The sequence below is a fragment of the Lissotriton helveticus genome, chromosome 6, assembly GCF_964261635.1.
Source record: "Lissotriton helveticus chromosome 6, aLisHel1.1, whole genome shotgun sequence".
In the NCBI taxonomy this organism is placed as follows: Eukaryota; Metazoa; Chordata; class Amphibia; order Caudata; family Salamandridae; genus Lissotriton; species Lissotriton helveticus.
In genome coordinates, this window is record NC_136067.1 from 1,928,949,990 (window position 1) to 1,928,974,692 (window position 24,703).

Genomic DNA, 24,703 nt, shown 5'->3' on the forward strand with positions numbered 1-24,703 from the left:
TGAAACTAGACTTTATTAGACTGACACGAATTAAAGCCATTAATACTTGTTGGTTAAAAAGTCATATTTTCTAAAAATCAATACATTGGATTTTGCACATTATAGAATGGCAATGAGATCCAAAGGTGACCCGTTAAAAATTGTGATACCTGAGCAAACATTTTTTTGTGCAGAGATCACTAAACGTTGTGCGAAGTTTACCACACCTGGTAATCACCATTTGCACTAATGTGTGCACCCTGCATAACATTTAGCAGGTCAAATCTGCCAGAATTTAGCAAGGGCAAATGCCCGGTATTTACCGGGACATACTGACTGTGATACAGTAAGGACTAAAACCCACCTGCTTATTCTCCGAAAAGCCAGAATATGCAATAAATATTGCATCCGATAAATTCCAAACATCCCAGTGTCAGATTGTATTAGGGGCTATAATTATTTCCTCCGTCAGGGGCAATGCCCAATCAGCCCATTTGGGACGTATAGTCCAGAGATTCTGATATTTTCTGGTGGTTTGTCCTCTGCACAATCATCATTGTTTTAAAGGGGACACTGAGCCATGAAAGTAAGCAGTGAAATATGCTCATTCCTGGCAACACCCATAATGATACAGGTGTCTGCTTGTTGGAATTTATAACTGGAATTCAGATCAATTAAAGAGTATGGTTCTGAGGAGTGACAGTGAGACAAAGCGGACATTGGGCACCTGAGCCACATACAAATCTAGTGCCTGCTTTGTGTCCATGAAAACTGGGTTGGACAGGGATTCATTACCTCTTGCCAGGCAGTGCTGTTCTGGGGGATATCTAAGGTGTTGAGTGTTAGACTTGACATCCTTGGCATGCTTCCCCCCCAAAAGTTTTGACTTCACTACTCCCATTTTATTGAATTCATTTTTATTGGCATTAGGACTCTCTGAACACCGTGGTTGTGCTCTCTGCTCTAAGCACGGTAAAATTGACTTACATCCAATTGGCACATTTAATTTACTCTCTAGTAAATGTACTCAGGGCCTGTACAAAATAATGCTACTAGTGGGCCTGCAGCACTTATTGTGCCACCCAATTAAGTAGCTGTTTTTTTAAAAACATGTCTCAAGCCTGCCATTGCAGTCTGTGTACAGTTTAAACCACCATTTTGACCTGGCATAATAGATCTTTTGCCAGGCCTAAACCTTCTTTATTAATACATATATGTCACCTGTAGGGTAGGCCATAAATGGCCTAATTAGCAGGGTGCATTGTATTTAAAAAGTTGGACGTGGGAGGAGCCACGCGCTGGTCCAAGATGGCCGCATGGGTGCCTAGCTCCATCGACCCCTTCCTCCAGCTCTAATATCCTGGCTTCCATCCTGATCTTTCACCCGCAGCCTGACAGCGGCTGAAAAGCGGCGTTCGGGGCCCGAGTTATGCCTTCTGTAGATCTACGGCCTTCAACTCACCCGAGCTGGGGGCTAGAGTGTCTGCAGGGCCTGCTGTGTAATCGATAAACATCGGGGCCGAAAAACGGAAGTCGCCAGTCCGGCCCCAGAACTGTTTGGCGGCCGGCTGGCGGCTGCAAGAATACGCAACAAGCGGTGGTCCGAGATTCACGCGCAGGACCCCCCCCTGCATTGAACTGGTTGCCTGGCTCACCCGGGTCCAGCGGAAAGCCGATACAAGAAGTGCGCTTCGGCTGACACCGTGGCAGGAGCGCTGCAGAGGAGAGATCTTGACCGGGCGCTGGAGGAGGAGTGAGCCCCAGCGGAGCGGTGAGGAGAAATTCCCGCTGCGGCCTAGGTGAGCTGCGGGCCTGCTGGCAACCCTCTGGAACCGTGGGACTAGACTATGATGTCTCGCCTTGGTGGGGGAGCCCATATCGGAAATAAACTGGACCACGCTGATGTGGAGAGCGGAGTCCAGTGCGCAATAAGGCTGACTTGAACAACTAGTGGCGGCCACTACCTCCGGACATCGGGGACAGCAGCTATTAAGTCTGCGCGGCGGGACCCGATGGCAAGGCTTTCTGCTGGGGCCGGTCCCTGGAGGGACGGTGGGACTCTTGCACCCTTTGCATTGCGAGGTATCACTTGGTAGTGGCGATTGTGCAACAGCGGGCGTTTGCTACCAGACCCGTAGTTACTGCGCGCACGCCTCCCCATGTTACACTTCTGGCATCGCTGGTGTGGGACTGTTGAGGAGCCCCGGGGGGGGGAGGGGGGAGAGGCCTGCGCGTTCGGCTGGGCCGGCCCCACACATTGGTACCATTGGCATGTGATCCCTGGTGAGCCGGAGGACACGGAGTTACCGACCTGGTGGTTGGAGAGCTTGCCGCCACCCCGTGGGGGAATCCTGTGGGTGACTGAGGTGCTGGGTCACGTCCCACATTCCCATCAGGTGATGATGGTATATTGACGCTCGCTGGCTTCCATCTGGGCCTTGACCCGCGCTTTCCAGCGGCCCAGTGAGCTTCGTGCTCTGTATTGGAGAGTGGCTGACGTCAAGATGGCGACTAAACCAGAAACCGAGAAACACCTGCCCAGGTCCTCAAAAGGGGTCGAAACAAATACAAGCCAATAGGCTGGACCGCTACACTATTCCCCGGAGTTCCCCTTACGGAGTCGAAACGTTCTCAGTCAGTGGGAAGTGACTCTTCGGGATCTACCGTGGAACCTACGCTTACCGACGTTATGGCGGCTATCAGCGGGGTCCAGTCCTCCCTGGGTCAGAAGATGGAGGCATTGGACAATAAACTTGACACAATCACTATAGAGGTTAATTTGATACGAGCGGACCTCACAAAGGCGAGCGAAAAAGTCAAGTCGCTTGATATTAAGACCGCTAGCGTGATTGATGACATGGCGCTGCTGCAGCAGGAGGTGTGTGATCTTCAGACCTCCCGGGATCTAACGAACCGGAAACTCGACAAATACAAAGGGAGAGCCAGGTGTACTATTATAAGCATCCTTGGGATGCCTGAGAAGTCAGAGTGACCGGCCCGGACTTGTTTATCGAAGATTTAATCCTCAACCATCTGAAGCCCAAGGGGCTGGGCAACGTCTTTACTATCGACAGACAAAGACATTAGACAGAGAAGGCACGGTATACCTGAATGCTCGAGTGCGAGAATTGAATTGTTGCTGCGCTCGGATCAACAAAGCCAGCAAATATATTTTAAAAGTCGCGCTGTGAATAGCACAGGGCTGCGATAGTAGAAATCTAATTAAACTTGTTTTTAGGGAATTTGTTTTTAAATCTGAAAACGCCACTTACTTGCACCTTAAAATTGTAAAAGCACACGCTGCTTAGCGGACCTTCACCTTGATCTCAGGGACATAGAGTGGACATTTTGGGGCAGCCATCTTGGTTGACAGTCTAGTTGCTGACCAGCTGCACTAGACTGCCTAATAAAATCAGCCAATGCAGACGTGCAGCGGATGCGCGCAGCGGGCGCGCCAGAGGCGCGCCAGAGGCAAGCCCGTCTGTGCCGGTCCACGATCTGGCCGTGCCTAGGGCCGGTCGTGCTGCCCAAAATGCTCAAAACTGCAACACCCAAGGTGCCTCATCTCCCCAACAGCGGCTCTTCTATTCCCGGGAGGAGTTGCTGGCTATAGAGAATCGGAAGATCATGCCGAGGAACACGACTACAGGTAAAGACAGGCATCTAAACTGCGGTTTAATCAATTGTAGGTCACTCATTAAACACCACCTTGAGATATCTTGTGCGGTCGAAGACTCTGATCTTTTTTTTTTTTGTTGAAACTTTTTATTAATTTTTATAAATACAAACACAAACAACTTGCAAGGAACAAAGAAAAAGAGAAGACAGCAATATAAACAACGTTGCATTACATGGTGTGGGAGCGGGAAGGTCAACCAATGAGCGTATTTTCCATCAAGAAAGAGTCTTGCATGGGGGGGGGGCAGAAGGAACAAAATGTATCCAATACACAGTAATAAGTGGAGGAACCCTCGGGTTACGGGGACGTAGGTGCAACATCTGGGTCAGGGAGAGGCGGGGTACATATATCGCCACGGTAAGTGTTCCACTGAGTCCATATCTTCCCCCATTTTCGGGGGGTACCCCGGGAAATATATACAGTTTTTTCCCTGAACATGCACCAGTCCATGTTTTGTTTCCATTTCCGAATCCCGGGCGGTCCCTGAGCACCCCACAGTTGCGCAATGTCTCTTTTGGCGATCATATTGCCCAAGGTCACCCATCGAAGCTGCGATACGGAGTAGTCGTTCGGTTCCCATACATTCAGTAAGCATCTCCTAGCCTCCGGCATCAATCGCACCCCCGTAACCTCACTCATCACCTCGTGCACACTGGTCCAGAATCGCACTATCTCAGAGCACTCCCAAACGATATGTAAAAAGGTGCCCAGGAGACCGCATCCACGCCGACACAATCCATCCACAGAAAAGCCCATGTGTACCAAACGGGGACCAGTCACATACACTCTATGCAGGATTTTAAGTTGCACAAATCTAAGGCGCGCCTGGATGGCCACCTCTTTAGGGGAGGAGATCGCCGCCTGCCAGTCCTCATCGTCCAGCTCCAGCCCATCACCAATCCAGACCTCTCTAAGGCGAAACAGGAGATCAGACCTGGAGTTGATCAATTTTTTGTAAATAAGCGAAATCGTGCTATCAGGAACATGTCCGTCTAGTACCCTGTCCTCAAGCGGGGACGACTCCGGAATCTCCACACCCGAAGGGAAGACCGAGAGCACCGCGTGGCGGACCTGCGCATAGTGAAAAAATTTGCGATCGCTCAGAGCGTACTCGGTTTTCAATTCCTCAAACGTCTTCATTCTCCCCTTAGTCCAAACATCATCAATCCTGCTGATACCTATCAAGTCCCACCTATCAAACCCCTTTGACTGCCAGAGAGAGCCAAGTCTATCGGATGCATACAGTGGGGTGGCACGAGTCAATTTATCAGTCCACCCAAGCGCCATGGAAGCATGTCTCCACACCTGGACAGCCGTCCTAGTGGGGCCCGTTACGTTTCGAGGGGTGATTCTCGAGTAGAGGGCTCTATTATAGTCACCCCCGGTAACAACCATTTGTCCATCTCGAAGGCCGGATTCGGCAAAGGGCCATACATGCAATGATTTATTGCCCCCAATTGAGACGCCCAATAGTAGCGACGGATATCAGGCAAAGCAATTCCACCGTCGTACCACGGGAGCGACAGTTTAGCGATGGCGATCTGGGGCCTACCCCCCCACACCAGTTGTCTCTGTAAACTCTCAACCTCATGGAAATATTTAGCCGGGACAACATCAAGTGTGTTTTGCAATGCGTAGAGGAAGCGGGGCAGTGACATCATCTTAAACAATGCCGCTCTACCTAGGGGAGAGAGAGGGAGTTTCCCCCAAGCGACAACATCTGCCCGAAGGCGCTGAAGAGGGGGCAGCAAGTTCCGGTCAAACCGCAGTTCAGGTTTCAGAGTGATAAAAATGCCTAGGTATTTAAATCCATCTCTCACAATCGCGATAGGACAACCACTTGGCAGAAGAGGGGCGTCTCCCGACAAGACGTATACACAGGACTTCGACCAATTGATGACAAGACCCGAGTTTTTGCGAAAGGACGTTAAGACATCGAACAGTACAATGAGGGATTTACGGGGAGATGTGAGATACGGCAGAATATCATCAGCATAGAGAGATATACGGTCCTCAAACTCCGAATTCCATCTAATGCCCTTCAGGGACGGCTCCCACCTCAACCAGGCCGCCAGTGGTTCCAAGGCGAGAGCAAACAACAAGGGGGACAGGGGACAGCCCTGTCGCGTACCCCTGCCCAGTGCGAAGGGTGCAGAGACCCGACCATTGACCACCACCTGAGCCATGGGACCGGCGTAAAGCAATTTGACCCACCGAACAAACTCCGGACCGAAACCAAACTTGGCAAGAACCGCCCACAAATACGGCCATTCAATCGTATCAAACGCCATCGTAGCGTCCAAGGACGCCAAGATGGCGGGCTCACGTAGCGTCTCGGCTCGTGCCAAGACGCCATGCAACCTTCGGAGGTTAAGCGCCGTGTTGCGATGCGGTATAAAGCCGGATTGATCAGGGTGAACCAGGTCCCCAATGACAGTCGCCAAACGTGTCGCCAGCAGCCTGGCCAAGATTTTAGGCTCCGCATTAATCAACGAAATGGGTCTAAAAGAGGCACAGCGATCCCGAGGTTTACCATCTTTGTGGATGACGACTATAGTGGCCAGTCTCTGGTCTGGTGGGAGAGAACCCACCTCCAAAGACTCGAGAAACATAGAGCGCAGATGTGGAGCTAGCGTGTCGGGGCGTAGTTTATATAGCTCAATGGGGAGCTCATTAGGGCCCGAAGCCTTGCCGGATCGGACCGAACGGACAGCAGCGGCAATCTCGTCCACAGTAGGCGGCGCATCCAGAGCATCCCTATCAATGTCAGGCAATCGGGGAAGTGCAACATCCCGCAATAGCAGGTGGGAGTCCTGCTCAGATCGATCAGACACCTGGGAATACACCTCGCGGAAATAATCGGCAAAACATGTGACAATATCAGCAGGGTCAGTACAACACTCTCCATTCTCCGCAACAATCACAGGGACGACACGACTTGCATTCTCCCTCTTATCCAGCCAAGCAAGTAATTTCCCAGCCTTATCACCCACATCATACAGGCGGCCCTGCTGTTCCCTTCCCATTTCCTTAGCAGCTTCCGTGATCAGAGCCCTGTATTCATGTTGTTTCAACTCCAATAGATGTAACCCCTCAGCGGTGACCTCAGATTCCAAGCACCCCTCCAGGGCTGTGACCTCCCCCTCAAGGCGAACCATCTCAGCACAGTTGGCCAACTTCACGCTACCAATCAACGAGAGGGCCTGGCCACGAATGACAGTCTTGTAAGCTTCCCAAAGTAAACTTGGGGAGGAAACAGAGCCCACATTTTCCGCAAAATAACAATCGTGTGTTTTAACCAGCTCAGCCCTGACCCTGGGGTCCTTCAAATACCAGGGGTTAATCGGAGCCACTCGGCCCGCCGAACCCTGCCGTGCATCAACCACCAGCCAAAGCGGAGAATGGTCCGAGATACCCCTTGCCAGATGTTTAACTTCCCGTATGAGGGATGCATGGGCCGAGGGCAGCAATATATGATCTAACCTCGAGAGACTACCATGAGCACCAGAATGATAGGTATATTGCAACCGCCCCGGGTGAAGCAAGCGCCAGCAATCAGTGAGCCCCAGCGTCTCTAGGAAGTCACTCAACCAAGTCTGGGCCTTCGGCAGTTCCCTGGGAGGGTGACGGTCACACATCCCTGAGACCACCGCATTAAAATCACCCCCAACCAAAAGCAGACCCTCGGGGAGACCCAGGATAAGTCCACTCAGATCCGCGAATGTGGTGGCTTGGAGGCCCGGGGGCACGTACACGGAAATCAGAATAAGAACCTTCCCTTCCCAGCGCCCCACAATGGCGGCGTATCGTCCCTTATCATCCAGTATGACATCATCAATGGCCAAGGGGAGGGAGGTCCGAACCAGAATGCCCGCCCCTCTGGAGCCTGAAGTGAAACCCGAGTGCGCCACAAGGCGATAACCACGCCTATTCAGAGCGTAGCACTTGTTGCCGAGCAAATGAGTCTCCTGCAGTAAGACAACATCAGGAGACAAACGCCTCAGCAATTGCAGCACCACCCTCCTCTTGATCCCATCCCCCAACCCGTTCACGTTCCAACACAATATCTGAAGTCCCCTACCCCCCATCCCCGAATTCAGCCCCTTCCCCGCCCCACACCCAAAGCAACTGCATAAAACAGGAGTTTGCCTTTCCTTCGCCTTGCAAATAACAATAAAATTCAAACCAACAACCCAGTCCCCCCAACAATACCAAAACAACTATACCCCCCACCCCGCACCCCTGCTGAAGACCAAAAAGCCCCATAAACTTGCAGTGTGCCTGTCGCCCAACCACCCAACTAATCTACGAAAAGAAAACCCAGGAGGAGAAAGGACCCGCTCACCCCCCACCCACCCCTAAAAGGACTAATACTTGCAAACATTAATGACACAGCATAGCACAGTTCGAAGCTAACATGAAGGGTACGGGGTCAAAGTCGATATCTACTCCTGCTCCGTCGGGCCACCGTCCGCCCGATCCCATCTGCCAGAGTCCTCAAAAGGTTCTTGATCCGCAGGCAGCGAGTCAAGCCAGTCACTCACGACCCCAGGATGGTCAAAGAAAAAAGTACGATCCCTATGAACCACCCGCAAACGGGCCGGGAAGAGCATGGCATACTTCATAGACCTTTCCCGGAGTCTCTTCTTGACCCCTTGAAACCCCAGCCTCTGTTTCTGGACCTGTTGTGTAAAGTCCGGATAGAAGCTGACAGTAGAGTTCTCAAAGGCAATGGGACCAGACTGCCTCGAAGCCTGCAGGATAGCGTCTCTGTCCCAGAAATGAAAGATCCTCGCAATGATGGGTCGTGGGTTAGCACCCGATTTAGGTGTGCCGCCGGGGATCCTATGTGCACGCTCGACAGCGAAAAACTTGCTGAGACCCTTGGGCGCCAAGTGATTCAGCACCAGGTCTTCCACCAATAAGTCCGTCGAGGCAGCAGTCGATGATTCCGGGACCCCAATCAGGCGGATGTTGTTGCGCCTGGCACGGCTTTCATAGTCCTCTAGGCGCCCAGAGAAATAGTCATTAGCTTTCCGCAGATTCCCGACTTCAGCCTGTAAGTCAGAGACGTCAGTGACCAGGCTAGTGGTCTTGAGATCCAGGGATTTGACCTTTTCGTTTGTCTTCGCCAAATCCGCCCTGATCAGATTGACATCAATCGACACAGTATCCAGTTTGAGAGTCAAGGCCTCATATTGTTGCCCCAATGAAGCCTTCATACCGGTAATGGCGCCCATGAGATCCCGCAACGAGGGCTCTTCCTCAATCGATGAGTCCTCCGGCATTGCCGTCGAGGGTTTAGATGCTGCGCCCGACGATCCTTTAGGGAGGGTGTACCGGTCCATAATGTTCGTTTGCAAAGCACTCCCTCGAACGCCCGGTTTAGTCTTGCGCCTCTCACTCTCTGGCTTGGTGGCCATCTTAGATCCTGGACCCGTACGGGTCGCCTGTTGGCGGGTGAAAATGGTGACTGCGGTGGCAAATGCAGGACCAAAAGGGCGAAGGTGGTGCCAGTCTCAGAACTGAAAGCCACGACAGATCGGCATCAGAAGCGGATAGACCAAAAGTATAGGCACGTCCGGCCGTCTACGTAGCTAACAAAGTCAGGTTGATCTCCGGACGGGAATCGAAACCAAAAGGGGTCGCCAGCCCATGCAAGTCAGGCAGTCCGTTGTTGTTCACTTACTGGATGGCAGGCCAGACAAGATAGCTCGGGGCGTCACCCTGGAGCAGGCCAGAAACTGCGGCGATCTGTAGCTCTGGACCCCGAAGTCCCAAAAAGTTTTTGGGAACAGATAAATGATCAGTAGAACTGCGCCAATAAACACCCGTCGTCCGAACCAGGATAAAGTACAGGATAGTCGATGGAGGTGGCGAGGGTCCGGGAGCCCTGTGCTCACGCGACCATCTTGGGTGCGCGCGAAGCTCCTCCCCCCGAAGACTCGGATCTTGATATGTTGTTTTTAACGGAGACTTGGACCAACAATAATTCGGCAGTTGAATTAGGTTTAGCATGCCCACTTGGTCATAAGTCCTGGCATAGCCCAAGATTGACAGGCAGAGGGGGAGGTGTGGGGGTAATTTTTAAGGAGGAATGGAACTGTGTTCCCCTAGCGCTGGATGAAATTAGTCGAATCGAGCTGATGGGATTCACTTTACAAAGAACTAAGGGGAACTTACTCTCAGGCATAGTGTGTTATAGGCCCCCGGGACAATGCACAAATTACCAGTGCCTATATGAGAGCATTACGAATTTTGCTCTGTCTCACACAAGGGTAATTATACTGGGGGATTTTAATTTCTGGGAGACTGGAAATCTGGCGAAGCATCGGAGAGATTTACAATTGACGTGCGCAAACTTGAATTTGCAACAGCTAATACATCAGAGCACTCATCAAGGGACACACACACTAGATTTAGTATTTGCTAGCGAGGATGAAACATCGGTACAAGATATTCTACCCCAAACCTGGACTGATCACCATCTGGTCCTTTTCACAACTAGGGTAGGGGACCATCGGGAAGGAGAAAGGACCGCAAGTACATACAGACTGGATAGGAGGTGGGCTAAATTGGATAGTGATATGGCGCTAGCCCTGATTGAGGAGAATGATTATCTGACCTCTACTGATTCGGTGGAGAAGAGCTACCAAAAGTACTGCAGCACCATGGTTAGGAATCTAGATCGCCTACTTCCAAGATGCAAAATTAAAAATAAGGATAAGAATTTAGCCCCCTGGTATAATGCGGAGTTAAAAGAACTCCGCCGTCTGCTTAGAAAAGCAGAAAGAAGCTGGAGGAGACAGTACGAAGACGTAGATAGAAACCTTTTTAAGCTAGCCCAACTCCAATATAAAACAGCAATTGCTAAAACAAAAGCCAATTTTTATGCCACCACTATCCTGAACTCCACGAATAGTACCAAAACTCTTTTTAAAATTTATAAGGACATCACCTTGCCCCCCCAGCCAATGTAACAAGACAATTGCTTCACAACAGCTCTGTGATGACATCTCAGGCTATTTTCAGGAGAAAATTCATAATATTGTCGGGAATTTAGCCCCCCATAATACCCAGCTTCTAGACACTGAACAGAAGGAACCAAGTATCGAGTTGAATGCTAACTCTTTATTAACCTCGTTCCAATTATTCACAGAGGATTCTTTTGCTAATATGGCTCTTAGTGTTACTTCAGGATCCCCGGCTGATCCTATTCCCCACAGATACTGGAAACAATTTGGTAAAATACTATTTCCACAGCTTCTTAGTATCTGCAATCAGTCCCTTGAAGAAGGTACAGTGCCAGCTGCATGGAAGCAAGCGATGGTTTCTCCGTTGCTAAAGAAGCCGTCGCTGGATCCTGCATTACCTGCCAGCTTCAGGCCGATTTCCCTCCTCCCGTTCCCAATAAAGATCTTGGAAAAGTCAGTCAGTAGAACCCTTTCTAAGCATCTAAAGGATAATCGTCTGCTGGATGCATTCCAATTTGGGTTCCGACCTGCACACGGGACGGAAACGGCATTGACCACAGTGATGGACAATCTTCGACTGCGCGCCGACAGAGGGGACGCGTCGATTCTTGTTCCTTTTCGATATGTCGGCGGCCGTCGACACTGTGAGTCATGCCGTACTGCTACAAAGATTGTGGAACAACGGAGTGAGAGGAAGAGCCCTTGAGTGGCTACAGTCGTATCTCCAAGACCGCCAACAGACGGTGACCCTAGGCCAGTTTGCATCAGAAGATTCTCCCGTCACGCACGGGGTCCCACAGGGGTCTTCAGTTAGTCCCATTTTATTTAATGTGTACCTGAAACCCCTATTGTCCATCATTAAATCCTTTGGTATCAGCGTTATAAATTACGCGGACGATACTCAATTGATTTTCTCCTTGGAGGGCAAGCAGGAGACCTCAGTAGAGGCCTTCCAGGAGTGCATGCGGAAAACGGCGGGTTGGCTCAGGGCTAACTCGCTCCAATTGAATGGAGGGAAAACGGAGGTGATGTACTTCTCAGCTGCAAAAATCTTAAAGCACCCCATGACAGATTTCAGGCTTACCCCAGAAGAAGACTCTCTGAATCTGATCAGTGTGGCAGCTGGACAATTATGGAATGGGCTGCCACAGGGCCTCAAGGTGGCTAGCTGCCTGCTGAAATTCAGGAAGGAGTTGAAGACCTTACTATTCCCTAGGGGCTAGTTCATCTTCTCTAATCTGGAACTGTAGGATACTCGTTAATTCTTGTCTGAGCGCCAAGATACCTGTAGGGTGATAGCTGCGCTCTATAAGAACACAATACAATACAATACAATACAATCGAGCTCGCCCACAGGGTGCAAAGGGGGAAACCCAAGCCTTGGCCCCCCCCGCCCGATAATCGCGAGGGTGCTGAATTTCCGAGACAGATGCAATCCTGCAGGCAGCACGCGCAGGGGCCCCCTTGCGGTATGAGAATGCCACTCTCTCCTTTTTCCCCGACTTCACCCAGATGGTGCAGAAACAACGGCAGAGTTTTCTCCCGGTGAAAAAAAAACTCATGGACAAGGGACAAAAGTATGCCATGATGTTCCCGGCTCGCCTGCGTGTGGAGGTCGAGGGGAGGGCCTGGTTTTTTGACAACCCGGAGGTTGCTTCGGACTGGTTGGACAGCAGACATGCGGATGTTTCCGGAGGGGAGAGATGGTGGAGGAAATGGTGGACGGCAGGAGCAGGAATGAGAGAAGCCATCAGAACTTTCACATTGGTTTGATACTTCAGGTAGCGGGGCAGATCCGCAGCCAGATTCATGCCAGAATCCTTGACTATAAGACAGCTGTGGGTGACCCCGGGCTCTCGGGATTTGTTTTTTGAGGCTGGGGGTGGGGGGGGGCACTGGCCTCCTCTTCATTATTACCTTTAGTTAGTTAGTAGCTGGGATGTTGGGCGACAGGCACACTGCTAGTTGGGGATGGGCGTTGGCCATGTGCAGGTGTGCAGGGGTGCAGGGGGGGGGTTTGGGATCGATGGGGTTTTTTGGTTTTGAGATTTTCTTGTTTGAAGGATTGTTTGCAATGTGTTTTTCTCTTTTTTTCTTTTTTGACATCAGGGGCAAATGCTGTGACTGTATTGTTTCATACCAGTTCAATGTCGAATGTTAGACGGGGACCGGGGATTAGTGTTCTTAGTTGGAATGTGAATGGCCTTGGGGACAAAATTAAGAGGGGAATGGTCAGTCAGTTAGTCAGGAGACACGCCCCGGACATGGTGCTGCTGCAGGAGACGCATCTCATTGGGAATCGTTGCATGGCCCTACATAGAGGTGGTTAGACATTGGCAGCACAGGCGGGATTTACCACGGGGTCCAGAGGGGTTGGGATCTTGGTGAAAAAATATTATCCCTTAACAGTTCAGGCCACTTGATCTGATAAGTAAGGTCGGTATGTGGGCATATCGGGTCAGTGGGAGGGGAGGACGGTCACCTTCGTTTCCGTCTATGTTCTGCCCAGCCTCTAATCTGATAACTTCCGCGACCTGGGTTCTATTTTCCTGATTTTGCCGTTGGGCCTACTCGTGATGGGGGGGACTTCCATGCGGTGGTGGATGGGGAGATAGACCGACACCCGGCCCGGGCCCTGAGACCGGTGCAGAGGTGGCTTCCCGATTTCTTAGAAACAACAGGGCTTGTGGACCGTTGGAGGGTGCGTAATCCGAGTGACATACAGTACACACAGTGTCCGCCGCACACCACAGTCTGTCTAGGATAGACTACGTTCTAGGGCCAGCAGCGCAGGCGAACGCGGTTGGGAAGGCTCGACACTTGGGGAGGGGCATCTCAGACCACTCTCTAGTCTGGCTCCGGTTGGAGTTTGACCAGTTCGATGTAGGCAGGATTGCCCCTATCGGTGCATGGTGCATGGCGCCACTATTAAGAAGTAAGTCGTTAAGATTTCCGATAGATACTTTCAGGAGAATGCGGGTATGGTGGAATCGGCACAGACTTTGTGGGAGGCGTACAAGACCGTTGTTCGGGGTGAGGCTTTATCCCTGATTGCGGGGGAAAAAATGGAACGACAGGCGGAAATGGAGAGGATGGACGTGGAGGTGACGAGGCTGGAGGCGGATGTGTCTAGGGCGGCGACCCCGGAGGGACTACACCAGCTTAAATTGCAGCAGGACGAGTATAAGGGCTTCGCTAAAGAGAAGGCTAGGGTGCAAAATGAGGACATACAGAGTAGGGTGTACGAACACGGCGATAAAACCTGGAAACTGAAAGCGTGGCTTGAAAAGGGTGAGTGGGCATCGCGGCTTGTACCAGAAATACAGGGAGAGGACTCCAGTACGCTCAGGGAACCTCAGGCCGAAGCGGATAGGTTTGCAGAGCACTATAATGCGATATATACCTTGGCAGGGGTGTATACGGAAGCTGACAACAGTGCAATGATAAAAGACATTCAAATGCCCACGTTGTCAGACGAAAACCGGGAGTATTTGGAGACCCCCCTTACGGATGACGAGGTGGCGCAGGCCATCAGAGGAGTGCACTCTGGGAAGGTCACGGGCCAGAACGGGATTCCTATAGAACTGTATAAATTGAGCGCCAACAAGCTTGCCCCATTTCTTCGTTCCATGTTGGTGGAATGCAGAGCAGAGGGACAGCTATCATACGACCAGCTGGTGGCAAATATAGTGGTTATCCATAAAGCGGGTAAGCTCAAGACGCTCTGCTCATCATACAGACCCATCTAGTTGTTGAACGCAGAGCCTAAAGTTCTGGAGAAGTTGCTGGCAACGAGACTGGCTAAGGTAATTACCACCTTGATACATCCGGATCAGTCCGGCTTCATGCCGCATCGAAATATGGCTCTTAATCTGCGTCGGTTGCATGGGGTGCAGGGCAGGACCCCGACGATTCAGGAGCCAGCGGTACTGGTATCTTTGGATGCCACTATGGCTTTTGATAGGGTTGAGTGGTCATACTTATTCGCAGTGCTGGGGAAGTTGGGTTTCTGTCCAGAGTTTGTGAACTATGTGCGCCTCCTATATGCGCAGCCCCTGGCCAGAGTAGTGGTGAATAATCGAAAGTTTACCGACTTTCTCCTTGGTAGGGGCACAAGACAGGGATGTCCCCTGTCCCCGCTCCTGTTTGCATTGGCCTTGGAGCCCTTGGCGGCGTGGGTCCGGTGGGATCGTGGGATCCGTGGACTACGATGGACGTTGGAATGGGAAGACAACATCTCCCTATACGCTGACGATATTTTGCTTTATCTCACCAACCTGAGGGGATTCCTCATCTGTTTTCTTGACGTGCTTGCTATCTTTGGTAGATATTCTGGATTTGCAATAAACTGGTCGAAGTCAGTGCTTTTCGTCCTTACGAGCGACCCGCTGGTTGTCCCGGGGAACTGTCCGATACAAATTGAGCCGGTAGGGTTTAGGTACCTTGGCATTTATGTCACGCTCGACCCGAAACTAAGATTTGCCAATAACCTCAGCCCCCCCGACTCACTTTAAAGGGGACGTGGCGCGTTGGAGGGCGCTTCCCCTCTCCCTGTTGGGCAGGGCGGTGCTATTTAAGATGATGGCCCTTCCCCGGTTTTTGTACGCACTCCAGAACACAATGGACGCTGTGCCCACATCCTACTTTAGGGAAGTGGAGGCTCTCCAGAGGCAGCACCTCTGGGACGGTAAACCTCGTATAGCGTTCTCTAAACTCACCCTCCCCTGGTATGACGGGGGATAGGACGACCCCGGGTATGCTATGGACCGGTGGCAAGAACCGGGCGGAGATTTCACTAGGGCGCTCTATGCTAGACCTCGCCGGTTTCCCCTTGAGGGGCCAACAGCGCATGTCGTTCAGGTGTGGCACGCGGCTAATAGGCACCTCAAGTGGGAAGGGAGGCTCACGCTTGCCACCCCGTTATGGAGTTCAGAGAAACTAGGGAGTCTATGGAAGTCTAAGGGGTTTGATAAGTGGGACCTAATTGGGATTACACAGATCAAAGATGTTTGGGGGAAAGACACTGTACACACATTCAGCTCACTCATGCAACAATATCACCTTCACGACTGTGAACATTTCCGTTACCTCCAAATCAGGCATGCCCTGCTTGCAAACATCCCCAAGGACACGACACTTCCTGACGCCTCCCCCCTTGAGGATCGGGTATTAGATGGCCACCTCCCTGAGAAGACCATTTCATTAATATACAAGAAGCTTATTAACCATGCATAGGACCCACTGATACCTCTAAGAACGCAATGGGTCGAGGATGGGTTAGAGTTGGACGATGAGGACTGGCAGGAAGCGGTCTTCTCTCCAAGGGTGGTTGCGATACAGATGAGGCTTAGGCTGGTACAATTGAAGATTCTCCATAGGTCGTACATTACGGGGCCCTGTCTGGTCCACATGGGTCGCTCGGAGGGTGGGGAATGTAGGAGGGGATGTGGGGAGCTTGGAACGTTTATGCCTATATTGTGGCATTGTACCTGGGTGCAGGAGTAATGGGGGGAGATCCACAACACGCCACGAGATGTATTGGGGGTGGTGATGCAGCCAGAGGCGCGCAGGTGCATACTGAACATTTGGGAACCCACAGGCCTGAATGCCTATAGGAAGCAATGGGTCATGTTAGCGTGTATGGTTGCCAAGCGTGATATAGCACAGTTGTGGGGGGCCGGCCAGCCGCCCCGAGTCGAGAGGTGGGTGGAGGACATGGATTGGTGCATGTTCAGGGAGAGGTTGGTATCCATGGCGAGGGGATGCCCGCGGAAATGGGGGAAGTTCTGGGAGGCTTGGAATCATTACCGTGGAGATGTATGTGAACCCCCGGCGTGTCCAGAAGAGGTGGAGGCGCATGTGTCCCCTTGATCCATTTACCCATATCTTGAGTTTACTATTAAATGTAGGGAGATGTACTTATGGAACTGTAAGGTATGCTAATGTCACCTGATGCTTTTCTTTGTCGTTTGTTAATAAAAACAATAAAAAAATAATAATTGGACGCGTACTTTTAAGCTTTTCGTGCCCTGGTAGTGAAAATCTCCTAAATTCGTTTTTTCCTTGGGCAAAGCCTAACATAGGATAATATTGGGTTACCTCATTACACATCACACAGTGGTAATCATTGCTTGGAAACAGGTAGGAATATCATATTTGGTATTTTTTTAATTGATACCCTCTTTAATGGTCATTTGGATTTTAAGTTAAAATACTGAAGATGACACTTTTGGACAGTTGGCATTTTCTTGTCATAACCATTTGGTGCCTGCATCCTGTATCTTGGGTCACATGACTTAAATGTAGTTGTCAGTTGTTTTTTTGGATCCCTCCCAGCCAGTATCACAATTGGGACTAGTTGTTGGCAGGATGCACCATTCTGACCTGATGGGTGTGTGGAGCTGCCTCAGCACACATAAAAAGAACATCACCGTAGGCTTTTGTGATTTCAGACATCCTGGGACCAGGAAAGGGGAAGGAAGGATATTCCAGAACCAGATGTGAGGAAAAGTCTCGAAGTTTCTCCCACTTCAAAGCTGGCACCAGGTATACGTATTGGGCCCTCAGACCGACTCTTCAGTACATTCCTCGACCTGTGGATGCTACAGAAGAAGGACTGCCCTGCTGCTGGAGGCCTACTCTGCTGTCTGAGAAGGAAGACTGGATCTGCTCCCTTTAACCCAGGCTACCTGAATTGACTGCAAGGATCAGCTGACTGACCTTCTGTTCAGAGCTACAGGGACATAGCAAGCTCCACAGACCTCCCTGCAACTGCCCAGCTGACCTGCTGCACTAGACCTGCAAATGGACCTGCCTAAACTCCCCTGGCCTCTGCTTGAGTGAGTTACTGATTCTACAAAGGTGCCTCCCAGGTCCTAGAATCATGGTTTGGCATCAGTTGAGTTCCTCCTGTAAGCAAAAAGAGAAATCTTGGAAATTTGAGGTCTTTGCAAACATGAACGGGCCTGTTCGTGCCAAGATCTTGCCAAATGAGCTGACTGTGAACGCAAAGCTCTAGTGAACCAGACGCTGCACGCAGTGATCATCAACGTGAAGCTCCTGCAATGACCGTCAACGACGCCCAGCAGGATCTTCAAACGGCCATCTGTGACGATCTCCCTGCTCCTTGTTGCCTCCTTCACAGCGAACTGGAGTCTTTTCGCCTGAACTTTAAGAAAGAAACTCTATCAGAGGGGCTACCCTGGCCCCTATATACAGTCCATAGTCCATTGAGTTTGGCCTGAAGTTGTGACTTTCACCAGGTCTAGCACGACCAGATGATCGCAAATGGGCTTTGTGCTTTTACGTTATATACTTTCCTAAATCTTTAGAATTAACTATCTTGGTGTGGGATTTTTCTTGTGTTATGTTTTCACTTTATTACTGTTTGAGTGCTGCATAAATACTTTACACATTGCCTCTAAGTTACAACTGATTGCATTTGTCCCAAGCAACCTGAGGATTAAGCACAGGTTAATTTAGTGACTTTTGTGAGTCATCCTGACAAGGGTTGTGGCTGTTGCTTGGGAAGGGCTCACAACCCCATCAACCAACATCCCAATCTCTCACAGTGAGAATAATCTCAGTATTTGCAGTGTTCAGTTTTACAAAAGTAGCAGACATGCTCCACTCAGTGAAGTTGGCAAAGGCTTCTGAATTATGACCTGGTGAACCCATCTACAATGGACAGGGTAGCCGGAATATGAGCTGGGTGTCATTTGCATTCAAAAGATTGCATCTATGCTACAGATGTTGATCAGTACTTTTGAATGATATTGCCTTGATCAGCCAATCATCTAGGCTGAGGAAACAACACAAACCTTTTGTTGAGATGGGTTGTAACAAATTTCCTCAATGCAGTTGACATCCTAGGACCTGAGTGTAGGCCAAAAGACAGTGCTTTGAACTAAAAAGGTTCACCACTTACTAAGCATCTGCAAATGGAGATATGGAATTACAAATATTGAGGATCTAGCACTTGAAGAGTATGCATGAAGGTGACAATTCTAACTCACGTTTTGTCACCGCTTTTGGATAGGACAAGGAAACACCCAGAATAACATAATTTTCCCAACTTGGGGGAATGGCCTTTCTTCAGAAAAGGTGTAACTGGTAACCCAAATGTTTGGGGGGGAGAGCAATACAGGTTTTGGTCTCCTGGAGAGGGTAGGGAATATCCTTTTTGATAATCCGAAGAATCCATGGTGTAGAGGTTTCCCGAGCTGAGAAGGAGAAACCAAACTATTTTGCCCAGGACTTTTCCACGCCTTTTCCGCAGATGGGCAAATGTAGTGCTTATGTGATAAGGTTGTGGTGGCAGTCACAGCCTATGTTTAGAGCAGCATCAATATTGGAGGCAAACTGGATGAGAGTTCAAGCCAATTAAAAGCCCAGCTCATGACGTCTGCAATGTCAAAGTTAGTATGAATGTTTAATGTTTTGAAGGGTTCAATTTGTCCTTAACAACATAAACAGAGAATACAGCTCACATATATATTGTAAGTGACCAATTAGTCACAGGGTTACCTATCTCCAAAAGCACAAGTATTATATGTAATAGGGCATGATGTGTTGGAAGCCATAAGATATAATCATTTATGCACAGTGTATGTTTTAAGTTCTCAGTGTGACAGGGCCCATGGCAAGGTGTTAAGCTTCATCTTCGCTGATGAAGCTTGCAGAACTAGGCTCTGGAGTAGAATGTGCTGTGAGGTATGATGAGACAGGCTCCAGAGTCTGATTACCCAATGAGAAAATCTCAATAAAGTGGTTGCGTCTGTTCTACTCTCTCTACATTACAAAGTGAAACCCCTACAGATTCCTCAACTCTCACCACTGAGATGAAAGATGCCTGCTTCATCCTGAGGAATGGGCAAGAGGGACAGGTAAGTCACTCCTGGTGAGATGCTAATCCAGAGTTCATGGAGCAACAGATGGTCTTCGTCATGTCCTCACCCTCCTCTCTTTTGGGGTATAGTTCTGACCTGAAAAGTGTATCAATGTAAGCAACACACTATATCCCTGGATGAAAACTTTGACAGACATGCTCACTGCCGTCCAGCTGGCACCACACCAGATTCTGCTGATTTTTTAACCAGTCACAGATAAGGAGGAACTGTGGCCCAGGGTTCAGGCTCTCACAGTGCTAAGGACTGTCATAGAACTCCTGTGGCTTGGGGAAATAGTAGCAACTCCAGAGACCATGACAAGACTCCCAGTTTGAATTGCATGTCAAATATCTGCAGCATGGCTTCGATGTAGTCCTCTGTTTGTTCAGGTTTAGCTCTAGAAGCAATAAAGCTTACTTGTTCAGGCTGCTGTTTCTCAGGAACTGGAATGCGCTCTCTTGATGACTTTGATGGATCTTTGCTAGTTATTGTGTGGCATTCATGCCACTACGTGTAATCAGAAGTCCAATAAGAGGACGAACAAGAATTCTTGTCTTTTTTATATTTATAGCTTCTAGAATAGCAGATAGACTCTTCTCTGTGAGGAGAGGTAATCCTAGAAGGGGTCAGACAATCCTGAAGGTTTGCATGTAGATACTTCTTTTTGGTTAAATGTCATGAACATCTTCCCCTCATCCCTCATGACCATCATCTCCATAAGGGATGCTGCATTACAAACCCAATCATCATGTTCGTAGCTTAGAAACCACCTATGCTGGGATTGTGAGTCTGGCTCAGATGTGTGCCTCTTGCATACAGAGCAAGATTTGCAGTCTGGCGATTTTGAAGGAAACATTCTCCTAAATTCGGGAAAACCTTTGAGAATGAATCATTGGCACACGCAATAGGTCTCGAGATGTGGCTTTCCCAAAGCTTTTACCAATGCTTGTCAGCATCTGCAAAAAGGTTTGAAAAACTGTATTCCCATTGTTGAACAACAACAAAATAATTACGAAAGCCACAGTTTGATTACAAATATGTTTGCTGCTTCTTCATGTATGAGTATGTATGCATAATAACTAGCCAGCGTGTGAGGGAAAGGGCGAGGTGGGTCTAAGGAGGGGGGGCAGGAGTGGTTTGTGCACTTGTAAGTGTGCATGCCAATTTGGCCGGCCCTCTCAGGCCAGCCAAACTGGCATGCACACTTTGCTTTCTCCAACCTGGCTCTATTACACAGCCGGGTTGGAGAAACAGCACAGACTCCCAGTGCCTGAGCGAGCGTCTTTTCAGCTCGCTCAGGCCAATCCCCATGCTGCTCTCATGCTTAAGAGCAGCGCAGGGATTGGATGGCGATTCCCTGGGAGCAGAAGAGCAGAGAAGCAGCGAGAAGTGAGGCGGGCGTCATCATGAGGTACATTTTTTTAAATGTATTCATCCCCTGCGCTCTGCCCATCACACTCCCTCCTTCAGTCTCCCCCCCCCACTTTTAAATGATTTCGCTGCCACTGATCTTAATGTAAAGGCAGCCTTTTTATATCATTAATTTTTATTTAATGCTCTAATATGGAAGAGTTGCGTCTAGGAGCAGTAAATTAAAAAAAATTGAAAACCTGCAAAAAAGCGCAATATTTAGTAAAGCGTAGAACAACAGCAAATTGAACCTGTCAAGCCCTTCCCCAAAAGATTTTTTTTCAACGTTTTCGGCAGGGAGGGCAATGGTGGAGCAGACACAGAGACAGTGGAAAACAAAATGCATTTGAGCAGAAAGAGAAACAGGGAGCAAGAGAGGAGGTGAGGTAACCGAGTAGTTAGTTATGTTGGGAGAATAAATAACAAAAAAAGATTTTAAAAAGAGTGGGATGGGTAGAGGTTATAACATTTTTTGCATTATCTCATGATTAATGAGAAACATATCGTCCTATTTGTAATTTAGTAGGTGACCAGCAGAGGTCTAAATAAATTTTAGACTTTCTGGCTCGAGAGAAAGCACCAGGTTCAGATGGCCTAACAACTGTACAAGCACATTTTGGTGCCACACCTACTCGAGGTGTATTTAGAAGCACTAGATAGGGGTGCAGGTGCACTCCCACCCATGATGTGGGAGGCTGTCATTTCCTCCTTACCCAAATCGAGGAAAGACCCTACGAAATGCATGTCACTCTGCTCCCGCTCTTTTCTAGACTGCAATAATAAAATACTCTCCAATGTCGTCGCATCCAGGCTCTCCCTATTACCTGAGTGCATAGTCTCACCGATGCAGTCATGTTTCATTCTATTAGCAGGGGAACTAGGCAGGGATGCCCCCTGCACCCCTACTGCTCATACTGGCAATGGACTTCCATGCACCACAACTCCTAGGAAAACATATACATAGACATCGAGACTCAACTTTACGAGAGGCCTGCTATCCATATAAGCGGACGACATCCTGATGTTTGTCCATGATCCCAAGATAAATTTGTCCACACTGATTAGAGGTTATCCCTACGGTTGTTACTCCGAGTTTGTGATAAATTGGGAGAAAACAGTTTTTTCCCACTGACAGACTCTCCGGGTGCAGCATAGGGATGTGATCTAAAGTTACAAGTTCACAGGGTAGAAGACTCGGACAGATATCTCCGTGTGATGCTTCATAGGGATAGACATCCCAGACTTGCAATTATATCACTTGGTGGCCCAGTGTCTCTTTGCTAGATATTGGAATTACACGTATGTATGTCTCAACTTTCTTGTGGGCCGAGAAATTCCTCTCATGTTGTTGTTGCCGGAGCCTTTTAAAAGACCACAGCGTGAGGTGCATACAGTAGCTACAACTGGCTACGCTGACCTTTATACATAAACAATGGTCCTACTGCTGCACACAGACCAAGCTGGTCACTACGAACTGGCATCATAAACTACTACATTACTGATTTCAACACAGGGCATACTTCACCCCAGCTAGACAACATAGAATAGATTTGGTTAGATCTCACATTGCCCAAATGTGGGTTGCACTATACAGATGTTTTAGGTCCAAATCTACCAGACAGCACAGATGTCTGGTTTGCTTATAACCTCTTGAGGGCATTCAGAAAGCTTTCTTGGGAATGCATTTCACCCATTGCTTACTATTGGCTTTGTAACTTACATTTGCTTGCTTTCTATTTGCTAGCTTTCTTTGTTTTAGGCTGTCCAGCTTGAGTTCATCCTTCCAGAGAGCATACATTGTCTACTGTATTCTTCTGAGTACACCTTTTCTGTAAACAGACCTTTAAATGTTGCCTTTATCTTGTCACATTTGCTGTGTTAAAAGACAGAAGTCAAATGCCACTCTCTGGTTTCAGAGGGAGCTTGGTGTTTACTATTCTTTTCTTAACTTCAAAGTGAAAGAAGAGATGCGGCTGACATAAATCCACGCACGTCGCCGGAAGCGCTTCCCATTTCCCAGAGCCCCGCCCCCTGAAGCCGCACAACGCAACGCTGAAGCCACTGAAGCCGTGTCCGATGTTGCCGTGAGGTTGCCGAAAAGGCTGCCATGATTTATTTGATTTCGATCCTTCGCCTTGCCTTCGCTTTGCCTGGGAGTGAGGGGGCAGATGTGCGAGGTCACCTGACGTTTTCCCTCGCCCAGGGGGTCTATTAACATCAGGTTGCCGGTCTGCTGACGCGGGGAGAAAAAAACCCACCAAAAACTGCCAAGCTGCCAAAACTGTGTAGCGTTTGAAGACTTAGCAAGACTGCTGCGTCCTGAGGCCGCCGAAATCACGGAGACTAATTGCAGAGACCAAGGTTGGAAACCAGCAGGGGGAAGGTGAAGGTGAGCGCCTGGGCGGGCTGATCCCCTTTTTTCTGTGCAGTGCAGTGCTGCCCAGTGCCAAGTGCCGAGCGAGGGGGGCCCAAAAGCTTGCTTAATATCAGCCTGCTTGGATTGCTTTCTATGCCTGCATTGTGACATTTGGCATCTGCTTCTGGGGACAGACGGTATCGCATAGAGGGCTCTCTTACTGGTTCTCTTACTGGGAGGGGCCATATAACCAACGGGTCTACCGGGACTACCAGCTCCAGAATGCACTGTGGCCCAGCAACGAGGGCCCGGATGCAGGCCTACTGAGTTTCCATTGCTTTTGGTATAGTTCCTCACTCTATCCAGTGGCATAACCTGAAGAGGGCTGTGTGTTTACATACTTTGCTCCATTTCCTCATGTCTTGATGGCCATCCCTCGTTTTTCTTTTCACGCAACGGCTGAGACCATTCAGCTCGCAGATATGGCGGCAAGAGTTAGAGTTAAACAGGCTAAACCGGAGAGATTCGTTGAGAGAGCTCTCTAAATCACCGACAGTGGCTAAACCCACACTTGTGTCTAAAGGAGGAGAAAAAAGGCAGAAGAAAGGCGCAGCAAAAAAATGCCCTAAAGTTAAAAGCGAAGGAAGTGGCGGAAACTTTCAGACAAAACAGACATGACACCTCAGTCAAGTCAGTTGAGGAGGAGGAGGACTTGGAAGAAGAGGATGAGGATGCGGAGACACTATCTGAACTTTCTGCAGAATTGAGCCTTTTAGTTGTTGCCGATGAGGGTGAGGGGAAGGGGGATGATAAGGTGGACAAGGTGGACAACACTGGTAAGAGTCAAATGAGTTCCAAGCAGTATCCATTTTTTTCAAAACCAGTGCTTCAGCAGGGGCGATCCACGAGTACTCCAATGCGTGAAGAATCCAATCAACGGGAAGCAGGAGGAGCAATGGAGCGAGACGATTCTAGTGAGAAAGGGGGTGCGACAAAACCAACAACGCCAGTGGCAGAGGCAGGGTTGGAGGAAACAACAGAGGCAGAGGCAGAGGCAGTGCCGAATGCCAGTTCGCCCACCCCATCTCATCACAAGTATCACAGCTACAGGCCCCTTTACCTCCCTCTGCTCCCTCGATTCAGGCTGCACCCCAAACTTACCTTTGTTCCATACCACCGCCTCATCCTCATCACAGTTAAGCCTGGGCGAAGAACTATGCTCCGTTCGCGGAGTTTGCGAAGTTTCGGCAACTTCGCGGAGAGCGCGAAGCTGTCGCCTACTTCGCAATCTACAGCGTAGCGTAGTAGTTTTTCTTCCTCGCGCGCTCAATAGCATTCTCGCGTGCGCGATAATGACTTACCGTGGTTCTGCGTTCGCTTTCTCGCTTTTCTGGAATCCGGCCGCACAATCCTATGC

The 24,703-nt window shown here is 49.5% G+C and overlaps 1 protein-coding gene across 9 annotated transcripts in view; it reads left to right on the forward strand.

Annotated features, from left to right (window-relative positions):
- Nucleotides 1-24,703, forward strand: part of LOC144763893 (uncharacterized) — a 261,943-nt gene that overhangs the window by 15,080 nt on the left and 222,160 nt on the right. Inside the window, exon 3 of one of the 9 annotated variants that reach the window (XR_013596271.1) lies at nt 17,085-17,969. The exons of the other annotated variants lie outside the window; for them this stretch is intronic. The gene's annotated coding sequence lies outside the window, so the exon portion shown is untranslated. Of the gene's footprint in view, nt 1-17,084; nt 17,970-24,703 lie in introns of those variants that run through there. 9 annotated transcript variants of the gene reach the window in all.